Source organism: Euprymna scolopes, chromosome 13 (genome assembly GCF_053919585.1).
Source record: "Euprymna scolopes isolate OS-2025 chromosome 13, ASM5391958v1, whole genome shotgun sequence".
Taxonomy (NCBI): Eukaryota; Metazoa; Mollusca; class Cephalopoda; order Sepiida; family Sepiolidae; genus Euprymna; species Euprymna scolopes.
This window is the reverse complement of record NC_136494.1, coordinates 94,947,728-94,963,390: the sequence shown is the minus strand read 5'-3', so window position 1 is coordinate 94,963,390 and position 15,663 is coordinate 94,947,728. Positions and strand designations below refer to the sequence as shown.

The 15,663-nt window shown below is 34.5% G+C and overlaps 1 protein-coding gene across 8 annotated transcripts in view; it reads left to right on the top strand.

Annotated features, from left to right (window-relative positions):
• LOC145292090 (high affinity cAMP-specific and IBMX-insensitive 3',5'-cyclic phosphodiesterase 8B-like) overlaps window positions 1–15,663 on the top strand; it is a 973,128-nt gene that overhangs the window by 424,237 nt on the left and 533,228 nt on the right. The window lies entirely within an intron of this gene.

The window sequence follows — 15,663 nt, the reverse complement described above, 5'->3', positions numbered from 1 at the left end:
ATGGTGGGTATTCATAGTCTGTTAAAGACTGAAGGGGCCTGTGTGTGTATATATGCATGTGCGTTAACATTGTATGTATGTGCAAATGTAATAATATACTATCTGTATTGCCCAGACTCCATCCACCAAATAGCAATACATATATTATTATTAGTATTATACACCTGCTGATAGGACAGCCATCTTAGGAGTTACTCGGGTTCCTGGACCCTAGGCAGATAGCATTACCCTAGATAAAGATTTACCTTCAGGGCCCCTTCTTAGTGGCGTGAAATGCTGACTGATCCTGAAAGCAGCAGTTTGTTCTCCTTTGTCAGAAATATCGCACATGGAATGCAAAGACTAAAGGACATAGTAGGTGAAGCAAAATTTATGAGGTTTTGGATTTATACCAACTTCATTATGTTTACCATCCTTATGCTGTCAGAAAAATGTGTTTCAAAAGAAAATATTCTCAAGCATCGATTTAAAATCGCCGTCCGATTTTTCTTTTTTTAAATTCTTTTCGTCTCTTTAAAAAAAATTTTTTTTATAACCTTAACCGCCTCTTCTTATATGCATTTAAGGTTGACAACTAGAGTTTCCAATTATGTTTTATTGAGAGAAAATCTATTGAAGCTTTCTTTGAAATGTACATTGTTAGAGGGAACAGTTTCCTAATGAGGACTTAAGAAAAACAAGAACAGGACAATTCTTAAGATGCATCCATTCAATCTGCACGTTTAGCAACGAAAATGCTGTTTCAAACTTAAGTGTAACAGACCAACGAAAATATTGTTTCAAACTTAAGTGTGACAGAACAACAAAAATGGTATTTCAAACTTCAGGGCAGCTCTTCTTATAGAAATGCATGGTAATATTTAAAAAACTTGTGATATTTTTGTAAGCTAACATAAATAATTTGCTAAGTGTTGGCTATGTTCATTATAATCTGTTAACAAGAAATTTAACTCTGGTACAATCCGTTTCCAAAGTTTCTGAATTCATTTTTTATTATTTACTTTAAAAGTGACTTTTTAAACGCTTCAAAATAACATTCAAATTTCCCACAGACACTTTAAAAGTTGTTGTCAGACATTTTTTTGTTTCATTATCTATAATATAAATTTCATCTGTCATTTAAATGTATGTATGTATGTATGGCTGCCTAAAATTTGACAGAAGTGATGGATTTTCACGAAATTGGTATCGTTTTGAAGCTCGACCATTCGGACGACAAATATCGAAAAATTGGCTAAAAACATTAATTCCTTCATTCTCAACTGTGCATTTTTCTACAGAGAGGGGTCGCTTTTTTCGTCGATATTTTCAAAAGTTATCCCTTCTTTTCGATTGACTAGCCTTAATTTAAACCTTTGCCATTTCCGATTTGGCGATGGAGGCAAAGACGTCGGGGGGGTTTTTTACGTTCTTTTCCTCGTTCGAGCCTGCCTGCCTGCCTACTACCACATTTTTTTTTTTGCTCAGCAGACACCTCCAAAAAACACGGGCTAGTTATTGTAAATATAAGAAGAAATTTGAGATCTTCATAGCCGTGAATGTTTGCAGAGGGATGAGCAGAGACGATAAGGTCAATTTTCTCTAAGATACTCTCAAAGATGGTAACTCTGCTATTTTGGGGAAAATAGAGCGCAAATATGACCACAGTGCTATAAGTGCTCCTCTGAAGCACATACAGGGCAATTTAGAGTATTCTTTGAAGATTTTCCTAACACATGAAAGGACATCCATTAATATATATTCACATATTACATGACCATGAAGATTTGATGGGGGGGGGGGGTAAAGTTTGAATGTTATATTTTTTTTAGCAAAATCGAAAGTAATTTTTTAACCTTTAACTTGATGAATTGAAAGGCGTTTCTTTATTTCAGAGAACAAAGTCAAGTATTATTGTTCACGTGTGCTTCTCAACCCAACGGTAAGCACTATTTCCAAGAGAAGTCACTAATAAAGAAAAAAGCAAAAGACTTGTTAGAACTTTATTGCATTAACACATAAATAACAAGAATAATGAAAAAAATGCTTTATATGGCTTATAGGTGTTTAATCTGGTTTTATATGTATTAAATTGAACAGATAATCTTAATGACACTCATGAAAGGACGATAGTTTGTCACCGGTTATAATCTTAGAAAGATTGGTTTCTATTTATATAGTTGAATGGGGTAGATTGTGTCAGTTTCCTAATCAGGCATTTTTACCTCGCGGTACATACAGCGCCTCGTCTTCCCAAATGGTCACCTATCTGGTACTGGCCAGGCTCAATGTTGTTTAATTTCAGTGATCTGGCAAGAACCGGTGTGTCAACGTGATTGTGTTGTACACATAAACGAATGACCACATGGTAAAATTATGTACTGACCAGGCTCTAGTTCTGGTAATAGTAATGACCAAAATATACATCCTGTGTTGAGGTTGGCACTTTAAGAAACATGGGGGCATACCTTAGTTATTATTACTTCCAGAATCACATCTATGAATTAAATATAATTTGCCCCATGCATGACGCTAAACTTTCTTGGGCACCTTTTGGCAATAAGTTTGTCTCTATCCCACTTGATCACTCCCAAATCGATCTTTCCTAGTCCATTATACATTTTTTTGCTTACCTGATTTCCTAATGCTATAAACTACTCAAGTTCTATCCCCTTCAAAAAATCGCCATCAGTATGACACAAAACTATAGATAATGGTGAAGCCCCAATTTGGAAGCTTTATAGTGTGTAGAGTCACCACTTATCACTACTCCCAGGCCCACACGTCCACTATAACCTGTAATGGTAGTATTTGTCAGGGTCACATTTATGAGTTAAAGAGACACTATTGTTTACAGATTATTTCTTCACACATTATACGCTTACAAAACCAATTAATCTAAGGGCAAATTTTATATGCGTAATGTGATCGTTTACCAAGACCCACTGTAGTCTATGTCGGGAGGAGTGTGACTTGGTGTCTCCACAATGTGGGGATGTTTCTAGAAAGATTGTTACATATAGTTGTAAATGCTAGGTACATCCCCTTCAATTAAGCAGTTATACCTAGTTGGGTTGATACGCCTTTGTTTTGTTGTCAATGTTATTAATTCTTTCCAGAGAATTAAGTATCTTGGCTAGAACCATTAAATGAAATTTGAATGCTTGTAATAAGGAGCGAACACCTTATAGTTTTTATATATTAAAAAAAAAATATGATTTATTTTTTGTTGTGACCCAGAAAGGTAACTAAGAAAGATTCGGACATTAATACAGTTTAGATCAGGTATTTGTATTTAAAACAATACAGAATACATTGAGAACTATAGTTTTAGTACTAAATGCAAATGCAGCGTACTATGAGTGACTCCCAAAAGTGTTACCTCTCCTCTCCATATAGTTATACTGTTAGGAGAGTTCATTTATTGTGTATGGATGAGTGCCCACAACGCTCCCTCTCACAAACCTTTTTGCATTGTAAAAAGCTGTTAATATTTTGTTCTGTGTCGGATTAATAATTAGTGAGTCAGTAAATTGTCTCTTTCTGCCCAATCGTAGCTGTTCTGGTGTTGGTTGTGGTGGATTGAGATCGAATGTCTCAAAAATAGCATCGATCAGCAATTTTTCTATGGGTAATGTGTCACTAGTGTTAATCTGGGAAACTTTTTTTTCCAGATGTCCCATGTGGAAATCCCGCAAAATCTTTTTATAAAAATCTTTAAGGATCACTCCCCTTTCACTATATAACAGAATTTTGTTGCATAATGTCTGAAACATTTCTGTCCTTTACTTTTAACTAGCGGGACTACTCGGCGTCGCTCGGGACCGTACAAACAATGAGAAAATTGAAGTTGATTTCGAACATATTTGTTATTCTTCGGATAGAGGAATTTTTAATTTCTATGTATCATTAGCTTTTTCGAGCAAAAGAATATTTTACCTACCCTAGGACGGGTATTACACGTATCAAATAATTGTACCTTATCTAGGATAAGTAATTTATACCATATATATGAAATAATGTTTCCTTTGCGGGGATGGGTAATATACAACACATATTTAAAATAATTTTACCTACCCTCGGACGGGTTATTGAAATAAATAGATGAAACAATTTCACATACTATCAACAGGTATAAACATTTAAGAAAACTGAAACAATTTTTAGAAAGTAGATCATTAGACTTTCCAAATTAGTACATACATACATCATCTTGGTTAAGAATTAGGCAACCATTGTTTCATCATAAATTTCAATATTACTGGGGGGTTTTCCTTCGTCACTATCGGCACTAAAATTTTAAGAAAAATTATGACATTTTTTTTTTGCATAATGTCTGAAACATTTCCGTCCTTTACTTTTAATGTCTCTTTTGGTTTCTAGTAATGTTACTGGGAGTTTTTTAACGGTGTTCAATATCATTGTTTTAATTTTGCAGTCGGTGCAAAGTGAAGCTGTTATACAATGCTACATATATTATGTAGAATCCTTCAAAGGTTCTCTTTTCCTATGTATTAATATTGATAGGCCATCTGCATGACAAATTTGTTTTGATGACAGGTATATCAATTTAAAATTAGAATTTAACAGGATGGTACCCTATCGTAGTAATATAGTGTACATCGATAATCCTTTCTTTGATTTGAAAATCATAAGTAAGAGTTTGTGGTCGATTTGTAGCATAAAGAGTCTGCCATGTATGTAGCTGTGAAATTTAGTTATAGTGAAAATGATAGCTAGAGTTTCTTTTTCAATTTGTGAACATTGTCACTCGCTGGTTAACAACATTCTTAAAGTATGTGTGATTGGCTTTTTTGTGCCATCGGGCATTTGGATACAATTGACATTTGGATACAATTTACATGCTTTAATGTTGTATGAGCTGGCGTTGATTGCTACTATTATATCCAACTTTGGATCGTGGTGTGTCGGAAAAAGATCTGATGTTAATATATCTTTGATCTTTTCGAACGTTACCTGGTAATTGGGAGACCAGTCCCAGACTTTTTCTTTCTTTAATAATCTGTTTAGTGGGGCTGGAAAATCGTGCATATTCTTAATGAAAACCTCATAGCAATTTACTAATCCCAGGGAGCTTTGAAGAGCTTGTGCATTATTGGGGGGTCAGCATATCTTTTGGGATCAGGGCGCCTTCCATTTTCATAAAAACACTCGTCTAGCTGAAAACACTATCAATAATTTCCCCCACTCTTTATCCGTGCCTAAAGCTAAACGTAGATCCCATGAACAAAGCTTCTTTCTTAGAACTACACTCCTGTGGAACTCTCTTCCATTTGTCTGCTTTCTGGCTGACTATAATATGGTCGTCTTCAAGTCCAATGTAAACAAGTTCTTGATAAGCCGTTCCCCTTAAGTAATCCCATTTACCAAATTTCCATTACTTACTATTACTGTGTCATTGTCCCATTGACCACTGTACACTTATTAACCCTTATCCTCGAGTGGCCTCTGGGTCTTGATAAGTGGTGACTCCTTTGTAAAAAAAAATATATATGAGCAAGATATCTAATCACATTCATGAAAAAATCCTCAATTTTATAAATATCTGTCAAATTCAATTAGGATCAAATCTGATTGACAACACACTTTTTACAATCAAACTGTCTCGACCATGTTTTAATGGCATTTTTTTCGATTCTAGTAAGCTCTTCATGAGAACCATGAAGCTCAAGATCCCCTTCTCCACAATTATGGGTAGCTTCAGCTCCCACAAAAGGACGCTTTATCATTGTGCCACATATGAAACGTGTCTACAGTTTTGGCATAAAATGATTCAACAGCATTTGACATTCTCTAAAATCCAACAACTGATCAATGTAACCAGGAAGTCCATCACTTAACTATGGCGATCTAATGTGAGCTGATCTGTTAAGATGATTTAGCTGTAATAAATAAAAAAGAACAAAAAGAAAAATGTAACCAACAAGGCCAGTGGTGCAGTGGTTGGAAAATCAATAGTAAAAGTGATATTCTACTAAAGGTTGAAGGTTCAATTTTCAGTGTGGGCGATCAAAAAATACAATTGGGAATTACATAGGATCTCTATCCATGGTTGATGGAACGAGAGCATACTACCCTCGTGAAGTAAATAAAAGGTTCTGTTCAAAATTCTGTCCAAATTCATGAGTTTGACAAGGTACACATGAAGAAGGTCGGAGATTACATCGATTAAAGCATTGTAAAAATAACACTCAACATGAGAAGAGTCGTCCGAAGAATCCAATACGTATAATCACTAGATTCTCAATCAATAAAACAAAAGTAAACCCTGAGATAAACATAAAAAACATAAAAATAATAAAAATTCTACTAATAAATAACTTGAATAGAAAACAATACTTAAAAACAACGTGATTAAACAGTCGTCAGGGAAAACTGAGAAATTCATAATACGTAGCTACTATTGGTATTTGACATCTGACGTTAATGTGTGTTTCAGTGTCTCTCATGAGGGAGAAGGGAAATGTCATGAGGGAGAAGGGAAGGGCTGCTGCGGACAGTTTTAGTCTGTCAAGGGAAGTAATTCTGTGTTTCTTTTTTTGTGACGCCATGTTCTGAATATGTGGAGGATATCGACTTGAACATTTGATGTCAGTTTCAGATGCTGGGTGTGTATTGATCAACAAGATCAATAAAGTCGATCAGATCGATCAGTACTCTCTGTTGGCAAGCCTAAAAAACACAAAGAATGATGGGGAAAAATCAAAAGAAATAAATTATGATACACAGTTAAAACATATATATATATATATATATATATATATATATATATATATATATATATATATACACACACACACACGCACGTGTGTCCAAGTATATATTCACACATGGTCAAATATCAATTCATCCCATGTAAGTAAATGTCCGAAATCTGATATCTACAGTTTATTATAAACGTTATTTTGTTCATGCTCAAATGAATTTATACACTTGTGAATGGACAAATCATCATGCTAAGGACTGATTTAACTTATTTAATTACTTATGTCTGCCATCATAAATATGGAAGATTCATGGGAGCAATTTAAGCATATACTGTTTTATGAATTTAGAAGAGGCAATATTGCAAATGAAGCAAGTGAAAATTATACTGCTGTATCAAATATACATGTCACCTTGATTCTTTTAGGTTTCCAGGGTAATGTATGAAATCTGACATTTTTAATTTGAATAAGTTTCCTGTAGATTCAAAATATCAAAACTGTAAGAGTCATTACTAGAGGCAATTCATTGTAAAACACTGACAGACACTAATTATCAGAAGAAAGTTTCCTTGCAAAATCAAAATGAAAAACGAAAAACAAACTCACTGATATTCAAAGCTCACAAGTTATTCCAGGTCAATCAACACACGTGACAGATTTTAAACAGGGATCTCTTGAATAACTTTTTTTTCACGCAGAATTTCACCTCTTTATTTCCGGTTTGGGTCATAAGAATTTTATTTTTTTTTTTTAATCCTATTGCAAAAAGGGACGTTCCAAAAGTAATGCTTCCTATTTTTATGGATCGGATGGGATTGCAAATTGCATTGTTATGACTATAAGATGACTAAACTTATGCATTTATGACCTGATAGTTTCATCTCTCTCTTGGAGATATTGACGGTGTGAGACTCTAAGAAAGCAACTCTTGTCAGGGACGTGCATCAGAAGCAGAGATGCATCTTTGAATTCCTGACAAAAGTGCATTGAGAACGGTGGTGATTATGTAGAAATATAAATTCTCGAACACAAATGGTTGCTCATTTTAATCGTACCACTCGCATCTTCATAGCTCTTTAACTTCCTAGGTCGAAAAATATAGGAGGCTTTATTTTTGTAACGTCCTTTGTACATGCTACCTTGATTCTCTTGAACCTCCAATGTAAAGTCTGAGATTTGATTTTTTTTTTTTAATTTTATTTTATTCCAATAAGTTTCATGTCGATTCAAACTATCAAAGTTGTAACAATAATATTCGAATGAATTTATACATTTCTTTTTAATTCATTAATAATTTAGTTACAAGATGATTAAATCTATTTAATTACTATTTCTACTATTCTGTGATGGAAATGTCTACGAAACATTTTCAGACACATAAGCATAAAGGTTTATGGGTTTAGAAAAGGCGACAGGAAATATTCCTGCAGTTTGTCTAGAGGTTTCTTTAAATGAAGGCAACTGCAGAAAATGATTTGTAAAGTTCCAGAAAGGTGATTTGATTTTAAGAGCTGCACCATAAGAAGGTCGCCAAATTGAATTTAATGGAGACCAGCTTTTATCAAAGCAGCACTCACCCAAAGTGGGCTAAACCGGCTTCCTCGAAAAGAGAAAGTTTTATAGAAACATCAAATTCACAAGCATTTAAATATGTTATATTATCCTTGTGGTCTCTTGGTCTTATTGGATTTAAGGACAAAAATTCATCCCGACTAGTGTAGTATTAAGCTTCGTGCTGTTACTTGAAGTAACATCACTTGGAAAAGGTGCATTATTCTTTGTAAAAGCCAGTGTGGGTTAGCCACACTGAGGAGATCTTATTTTGGCCGCGAATACTATGTGATTTTGAATATTTAGTCAAGGTTTATTTGTAGGGAAAAGTACTCTCATGTCGGACCTTAGACATTGTTTAGTAGGCATTCAAGTTCTCTCTCTCTCTCTCTCTCTCTCTCTCTCTCTCTCTCTTTCTCTCTCTCTCTCTTTCTCTCTTTGTGTTTTAGGTGTGTGTGTGTGTATTACAATAGAAAAATGCGAGCATGAAAAGTAATATGATTAAGCTTAAACATGGAAAAGTAAAGGACTAGTTGTTAAAACTGGAAAAGAAAAGGACAAGATATTCTAGTAAAAAATATAATAACTTTATAACTTAAAATATTGCGGCATTAAAAATTGATTATATAATGTTATAAATTGACTTTTTAAAAAAATTCTTAATGCTGCAATATTTTAAGTTATAAACTTATTATATTTTTTACTAGAATATCTTGTCCTTTTCTTTTCCAGTCTTAACAACTAGTCCTTTACTTTTCCATGTTTAACTTAACTATATTACTTTTTATGCTCGTGTTTTTCTATGCTCGTGTTTTTCTATGCTCGTGTTTTTCTATTGTAATCTATGATTTTTCCAGGCTTCTAGTAAATTCAGTTGTTCTTTGTTATTTTTTTGCCCCCATAAACATAACATACACGTTTGTAATAACAATGTATGGCACTCGTCTGTTTTCAATAAAATCTCCCTAATTATCTCCTTTTCATGCTTTCATTCTCTCGGCTTCACTTGCTATTTCTCTTCTCGCGAGAGTAGTGCGTTAGTAGCACCATTAGTCGCTGAAGTGACGTGGTTGCTATGGAATCCAACCATAAAAAACGTCACTCACTTTGAACACCAGTAAATTCAGCATAACTTGTTTTACTGAACGAAAATTGAATTTTTTTTTTCACAATATAGCTGAGAAGATCATCTATAAACTAGAATAAGTGTTTAAAATCTGGTCGAAAAATGAGTGGGCGGTGAAGCTTTAAAGCAGTTCTAAATGACTAAAACTGCCACTTAACCATTGTGTTTGAATGATGTATATATATATATACACACACACACACACACACACATATATATATATATATATATATATATATATATATATATATATATATATATATATATATATATATATATATACTACAAAAGTACCCGTTGTTCACTGGGTTTAAAAACAGCCTACAGAAAATGGACTCTGATTTATGAAAGTATCATAGGTTATGAAAAGGAAGGGTTGTAAATTTGGGTTGAATTTGGGGGTATCAAAACCAAAAATAAAATATGATGAAAGTAAAAATAAAATAGATAAACCCCATAATTTATTATACCATATCTGTTCACACTGAAACACTTATCACAATAGTCTGTGGATCTATATTAAAAAACCTTGTTAAACTTTCTGACATATTTCCATTCTATGGAGGTCAGGTTCGAACGAACACCCCATAATTTTATTATACCATATTTCTTCAAATTGAAACATAATTATCAAAGTATACTTATGCAGATAGATATGAAAAGTCTTTATTAAAGTTTGTGCATATTTCCATTCTATGGAGGCCAGGCGCGAACGCAGACCCCCCAATTTTATTATACCATCCCTATTTAAGTTAAAACATACTTATCAAAGTATTATTATGTGCATCTATATCAAAAACACTTGTAAACGTTTTTTTTTTTAATTTTTAAATTTTTTATTTCCATACTTTGTGGACCAGGCGCGAACGCAGACTCCACAATTTTAATGAACCACCGTTCTGCCAAATCAAACATACCCATTTCTGTGTCTCGATACATCTTCTATCATTATATGCAATCAGTTTTTTAAAATAGTCAATCATATAGGAGCCTATTTGTGACCAGACACACACACACACACACACACACATTCAGCTTTATATTATATATATATATATATATATATATATATATATATATATATATATCTGGAGATAAAAATTAAAGTTACATCAGAACTTTATTATATTATCATGTCAATAAGGATGAAGATGATTCCACAATAAGTGAAAGGAAAATGAAAGGCGAAACCTCCGTAGGCCCTGGCATTTTATTCAAAGCCAAATATTTATATTTATGTATGTGTGTGTGTATGCGTGCTTTAGGTATGTTTATATGTTTATAAATCTGTGGTGCTAAACTCCAAAGCTAATTAACCGATCATTGTAAATTTTAGGACACAGTTGTTAAGCATAAGGGTAGGTTATGTAGGTTATATTAGTTTAATTAAGTTTTATACAAAGTGACAAAGGGAAGTCATTTGTAAAAATTCAGATACTCTCAATTTTGCTAAAATTTTATACTTATTAGGTTGGTGCAAAAATAGTGTTTTTTGACGTTCACCTTCATGTCAGAAAACAATATTATTTTTGCACCAACCTAATAGATATTAGGCTGCAATTAATGAATATTCCCTAAATTTCAGCCTCTTCTGAGTATTTGGAATGGGGGTTAAAGGAGCTTAATATGAGTAAAACCTCCAATTTGAAAATTAAAATATCTCCGATTTATTTGAAATTTGATGCATAATTATTAGACGACAATTGAACAAGATTTCTAAATTTTAATTTCTTCTTAAGATCCCTTAAGCTTAAGCCCCAATTTTGAGACATTGTTTTAGAATTAAAGCTATTTAATAGATTTTGATCAAAATTAGAATAAGATTTCTAGACATAAGATTCAGTAATATATATATATATATATATATATATATATATATATATATATATATGATGAACTCTCCTATCGATTTCGACGTATGAGCTCCACCATAACAACTGAGTTGTTTGGAAGTCAGCGCAGATGATTTGTGTATAGTGGTGATGGCTTTGTGTAGAACCTGCTCTAAGTAAATCTGTCGACCTAGTCCACAAATTCCAAAATTTCATCATGACAAGTTTCAAGAAAAAATACACGATTAAACCCGGTTCTCCAACTTCCAACGTAGACCCCTACTACCATGTCTCCTTCTCCAACATCAGGGGTCTTCGTTCTAACCTTCCAGAGGTTGAAACCCAATTACAGGAAACTTAACCAGACCTTTTATTTTTAAGTGAAACTGGCATTGGACAGGCTATTTCCCTAGATGAGTTTGCAATTTCAGGATACTCTAACTTAACTTCTAAATCTGACCCCCAAGATCGCCATGGGCATGGAATATGTGCCTATATTAAAGATAGCTTTCCATGTGGGAGGGACATCTCCAGGGAAGATCCTAACTTACCCTATATGTGCTTCCGGGTTGCTTTAGCTCACACTACTGCATTTATATTTACTCTCTATCGCCCCCACAACAGCGGAGTTACTATCTTTCAAAGCATATCTGAGAAAATTGACCAAGTCCTTTCTACTTATCCTTCAGCTAACATTCACGTATGTGGAGACTTCAATGTTCACAACGTCGAATGGTTGACCCACTCAAACAAGACCGATGATGAGGGGAGGTTCTGTCATGATTTCTCCATTGCCTATGACCTCACTCAGATTGTTCAGGAACCTACCCGTGTGCCCGATAATGACGGCCAGTATGCAAGCCTACTAGACCTTTTTCTCACAACTTGCCCTGAACTATGTTCAGTTTCTGTTCTGTCGCCTCTTGGATCTTCCGACCACTCTGTTGTATCAATTAAGATCAAAATGAAATGTAATAAGTCCCCAGACGTACCTCTCCATCGTACAGTATATCGATACACTAAGGCTGACTGGGATAGCTTCCGTACATTTATATCTGATCTACCTCTGCATTCCATGTTTAAAAAGGATGTGTCCTCTATAGTATTAGACCTAACTGAATGGTTAATTGTAGGTATTGACCATTTCATACCCCCTAAAAAGTTTCAGCAAAAACCTAACAGCCAGCCATGGTTCTCTCCAGAATGTGCTGCTGCCATTGCGCACAGAAATCACTTTTTCCACTGCTTCAAACGTAATAGATGTATGGAAACTAAAGCCGTTTTCAGGACTGCCAGCAACCATTGTAAGAAAGTAATAAGGAACGCAAGAGTGTTGTATGCTCAATTTGTTAAGTCCAAAGTAGCTGAGCAGCGGCTTGGTTCCCACCAGTTTTGGCAAATAGCAAACAGAATCCTGAATAGAAGCGTGTCCTCCATCCCAACTATTATCAATGGACCTGAGGTAATCTCGTCAGCATCAGACAAAGCCAAACTCTTTGTCAAGAACTTTGCAGCTAATTCTACCCTTTGCGACCAAGACCGTCAACCTCCAATATTTCCTCCTGTATCAGAAAACACGCTATGTGATATACGTATATCTGTACGTGATGTTGCGAAGCTAATCAAAAACCTTGATTCGAGTAAAGCAACTGGCCCTGATGGTATTCCAATTATAGTACTCAAAAAACTTCAACTTGAATTAGCGCCCATACTTACAAAACTGTTTAAACGTTGTCTTAAGGAGAATAGTTTCCCATCTCCCTGGAAAATCTCATCTGTATGCCCTGTATTTAAGAATTCAGGTGATCGCTCATCCCCCTCTCAGTACAGGCCAATAAGTCTCCTCTGCGTCATGAGTAAGTTGCTAGAATCTGTGTTAAATACAGAAGTAATCAAACATCTCAACAAAAATAACCTTCTTAGTGACACTCAATATGGTTTCCGTTCTGCTAGATCTACAGCAGATGTCCTTATAGTTATATCGCATAGGATTAGCAAATCTCTCGACGGTGGCAATCTTTCTAGGGCAATTGCTCTTGACATATCTAAAGCCTTTGATAGGGTATGGCATAAAGGTTTACTTCATAAGATCGCTAGCTATGGTATAGCTGGAAAAGTCTTCTCAATTATTAAATCATTTCTTTCTGATAGGTTCATAAGAGTAGTAGTTGAGGGGCAAAAATCAGAAGCTCACAGTATTAATGCCGGTGTCCCTCAGGGATCCATCCTGGGCCCAACTCTTTTCCTGATCTACATTAATGATCTTCCAAATCATATCCTTACATCATTTGTAGACATTTATGCTGACGACACTACCATTTATGGTACCACATCTAAGACAGTAAACGACCAAGTTCTCTCCAATTCTCTCTCCTCTGATCTTGAGCACGTAGTACAATGGGGAAAGGAGTGGCTGGTTACTTTTAATGCATCTAAAACCAAGCTTCTCTCTTTACATCATCAACATTCTAATTCACATTTGTCATCAATTGAAATGAATGGCTCTCGTCTTCAGGAGGCCTCAAGTTTTGACAAGCTTCTGGGCTTGACCATTACTCCTGATCTTAAATGGAACACGTATATCAAATCTGTTGCCAAGGCCGCTGGAAAAATGGTGGGTTCTTTCTATCGATCCAGTAGATATCTCACTGCTGATGCTATTCTCTACCTATATAAGAGCCAGGTACGTCCAAGGATGGAATACTGTTGCCACATCTGGGCAGGAGCTGCTAGAAAGGACTTGTCCTGCCTTGATAGAGTTCAAAATAGACTTCGTAGCCTCGTAGGAGATGTCCTTTTCTCCTCCTTGCAACCTCTATCTCACAGAAGAGATGTTGCGAGTTTGTCTCTGATGTATCGTTATTTTCATGGAAAGTGTTCAACTGAGCTTCAATCTATGGTCCCCCCTCGCCAAACTTTCACAAGAAACACTCGTCTAGCTGTAAACACTATCAATAATTTCCCCCACTCTTTATCTGTGCCTAAACCTAAACGTAGATTCCATGAACAAAGCTTCTTTCTTAGAACTGCACGCCTGTGGAATTGTCTTCCGTTTTCCTGCTTTCCGGCTGACTACAATATGGTTGTGTTCAAGTCTAAAGTAAATAAGTTCTTGATGAGCCGTTCCATATAAGTTATTAAATTTACCAAATTTTCATTACTAATGATTACTATATTGACCAATTTCTACTGTACACTCTTTAACCCTTATCCTTGAGTGGCCTCTGGGCCTTGATAATGTGGTGATGCCTATGTAAAAAAAAAAAAAAAAAAAAAAACAACCATATTTTTGGTACAATTGCTAATCTCAGTCGGTGCAATGGCTGCCACAAGACGAAGCACGCAGTAAACCTCAAGTTTATACTCTAGAGTGTTCCTTCTCCTAGATACACGTCTTAATGAAGACTGGCGGTGCATCTCTCCCAATGGATTAAACTCGCCCTCGGTTACCATCTGGAAATTTCTTGATTATGCCATATATTGAATGAATAAGGATTACGTCGATATTTGAATAAGTAAAGTTTAATTACATAAGAATGTTTACAAAATTCAAATTCAATGTAACTTTCAATGCATATAATCTTGATTAGACAAAACAAGATTAAAAACTAATATGTTTATGCATTGTGGGTTCCGATAGGTGAAGTTACGTACCTTGAGTGAATCTTTAATATTAGGAAATAATTTAAGTATATTAAGAATAGGATAAAAGTATAGATATATCAGTGGGGAAAAATAGGTTTACTTTTTAATCCGTAATTCTTAGCCCCTGTTTTTTTTTGTTTTGTTTATTTATGTATTTATTTTTATTTATTTATTTATTTATTTATTGTTCTTTTTATTTTTTTGCTCAGTTAAAATTGAAATAAATTGTTCTGGTTTGATAATTTTAAATATGTTTTTTATATGAAATCATTCCAGAGAAAACATGAAGCCACCTGATGTAAAGAGCTAAAACATATTTCTTTAAGGTCAAAAACTAGCCAAAGATAAATGTTTGATACATGGATTCTGATACAAAAAACAGCAATTCTTCCTCCTTTGTCAAAAACATCGCTCATGGAATGTGAGGACTAAAGGATAAAATAAAGAAAGCAAGAGTTACAAAACTGCCGAAAGTAAACCAAAGATCCACTTTCTACTCTCCTGAAATTTAATCGCATTTACTGTTTTCAGATTGTAAAGATTAAGCCATGACACGAATTTCGATAAAGATGGGGGAAAATATGTAGATATAGTTATGAAATATTTTCACCGCGCAAGTAGCATAGGAAATCACTTAGCACATTGATATTTTTATTTTATTTTATTTTTTTTTTTGCGTTTTTATTTGCCAATTTGTACGTGAACTTTGGCGAAAAGGGATTCTCAGTATTTTTTAGCCAAATTTTACCGAATGAAGATGACAGTGCGAAATATTTTTGAATGTCGTTATGTTCTTTGCGTT